The following is a 2,695-nucleotide window of genomic DNA, read 5'->3' on the forward strand; positions in this document are numbered from 1 at the left end:
TTGAAGTTGGTGCCAAGTAAATACTACAACAACCTGGCTACAATAACAAATACAAACAACACACACACAACAAACAAGTACAAAAAATATTATTAGATATGTTAAAACAATGACAGAATAATAACAGTATTTAACCTAATAGTCAATGAAACAAATTATGAAAGAAAACTGAATACAACTTACGAGTAGATATATTATAGTTATTGTTTTACTTGGCACCGACTTCAAAATTATAAAATATTTATTTAATCATTTCTGATTAACTAAATCAAAATACGAATTACTTTGTACTAGGTAAATTTATTTTTCACTTTTTAGTTTCCTGTTTGAAGTCGGTTTTTTTTTTTGTTAAAAATTATATTGATCAAGTTCGTGTAAGGCTTATAAATCCGCTTAAATTATTCGTTTGAGTGTGTTACTGAGATTACGAGTAAGTTTAGTATGATGATATAACATGTTTTTTTCAAATACACGATCCGGCAAATAAAAGGGTTATTGACTCGCCGGTTTTATCCACAAATATTTGTATGTTATGTATCCTTACAAGAATTGAATCTTAAAGATCTTCTTCTTGAAATAATTACGTTAAAGCTGGGTATTATATTTTGCAAACTTCTGGAAATATTCGATACATTTTTATATGGATTTGTTTGAGGCCACCCTTTAGCTAGTAGTTGGATCCTAAGTGAGCTGATTGAATCACGAATCAAGGTAAAATAACTAATGATATATTTTGTAGAGTTAAGAATAATTTCACATTGTGGTGTTAGGAAATAGGCAGTTCTCGTAAAGATTTTCTTACCTCTTCCTCTTCTTTTAACTGAGGTAGGGCACAGCAGGAATTTCCTGCTCAAAATATGGAGCAGCCCGACTGGGGTAGTAACTCGACCTTACAGAAGATCACAGCTAAATAATACTGTTTTCAAGCAGTATTGTGTTCCTGTTGGTGAGTAAGGTGACCAGAGCTCCCGGGGGGATTGGGGATTGGGTCGGCAACGCGCTTGCGATGCTTCTGGTGTTGCAGGCGTCTATAAGCTACGGTAATCGCTTACCATCAGGTGAGCCGTACGCTTGTTTGTCGACCTAGTGGTATAAAAAAAAGAAGGTAGAGAAAGAAATTGATATTTTTATACCGTTATTTGGTACATTAGCACTTTAAGAGATATAAGATACCGATAAGATTAGTATTAATATGCATTACAAGTATTAAATTACCTTGGCAGTGACACTGCTTCGGTTTGTACTCGCGAGATCGGGGTTAGCGACATACAAGTGTGTTAAGCTGTGTACTTTCTTTAAACTCTTATATTTTGTTCGAATTTAGAGTCGGTTGTACGTGGCTTGTACGTTGAGTAAATAATAACTTTTTTTACATCACGTAGTAAATATAGGGATATCTTTTCAAGGATTAGTTCTAGTTCAGCATATTGTAATCCATAACTGGACATATGTCTAATCAAGTTAGCGTCAGACATATTGTACATAATATATTTTTTTAAAAGCATACATAGACACATAAAATATATAATGTTTATTATAACTGTGATTATAAGTACATGAATACATCTTAGAGATAGATAATGTGTTGCTGGCTTATAAACTTAAAGGGTTAAGGTCAATTTGGTAAGAGATAATGTTAAATGAGGGGCTGTCTAAGGTGTTCTTCCTAATTTTACAAAAATACAATTGGTATGACCAAACTAGCCCTACAACACACTTTAACCAACCCAAAACTTCATGAATAATAATATGTACTCATAAAAATCGATTTATTTATTTATTATTATTTATTTTACACTTTATTGTACACCAAACAAATAAAATAAGCAAGCAAGATTAGCAATAATTTGTAAAAAAAAAATCTATTTTGCATTTGAAGAGAAAGATTCTAAAACTATTTGTGAACTGATACGCCATACATTCAGAGATTGGTTGTCAAAGAGCTGTTATTAAAAACAGCCTTCTTTTATTATAAAAATAACAATTAACGCTTAATTTGCTGTGATAATCTCCTACGGGTTGGTAGACATAAATATCTTATAATCTACAATTTAATTAGAACTATGTGGGTTTGCCAATTATGTGATTCTTTATCACTGAGCATGAGATAATTTACTGTTTAAAAGTGAGAAGGGGGGACTCTTTTTCTAACTTTTCAGAATGTTAGGATTAGCCGTCACATTGTTATCTTGGATAAGGACGTCTGAGAAAAACAGAAACAAATCTCTAGATAAGATTAGCTTAATGGGTCGTTGAAATAGATTTGACTGATTATCGCCTTCTGGAATAATTTTCTAACATAAACGAAATTGCTTAGCTTAAGGAATATGTTGCTTTCTTTTCGATTTTTTATAAAAGACTGTATGATCATGATTCAGCCTGCAATATAGGTCTTTTATATATAGGTCTAGTGGAATAGAGGTCCACTGGAAATATGTCTTTCTCCACGTAGGAGATGGATCGTTAATCCACGACGAAGCTTCATTGTGGGTTGGTTCGATTTTTGAAAACGTCACGTCACCTAATTTATAATATAAAAATATAAAAATTAGATAATTGTTTTATTGCTTATTATACCAGTAATTAAAATTTTATTTAGAACTTTATCTATGTCAACTACTATATATAAAAGAACTGTCAAAAATACCATTATTGACACTATGAAAATTTTACCGCTGTATGTCAGAGTGATAAA

This window comes from Melitaea cinxia, chromosome 20, assembly GCF_905220565.1.
Source record: "Melitaea cinxia chromosome 20, ilMelCinx1.1, whole genome shotgun sequence".
In the NCBI taxonomy this organism is placed as follows: Eukaryota; Metazoa; Arthropoda; class Insecta; order Lepidoptera; family Nymphalidae; genus Melitaea; species Melitaea cinxia.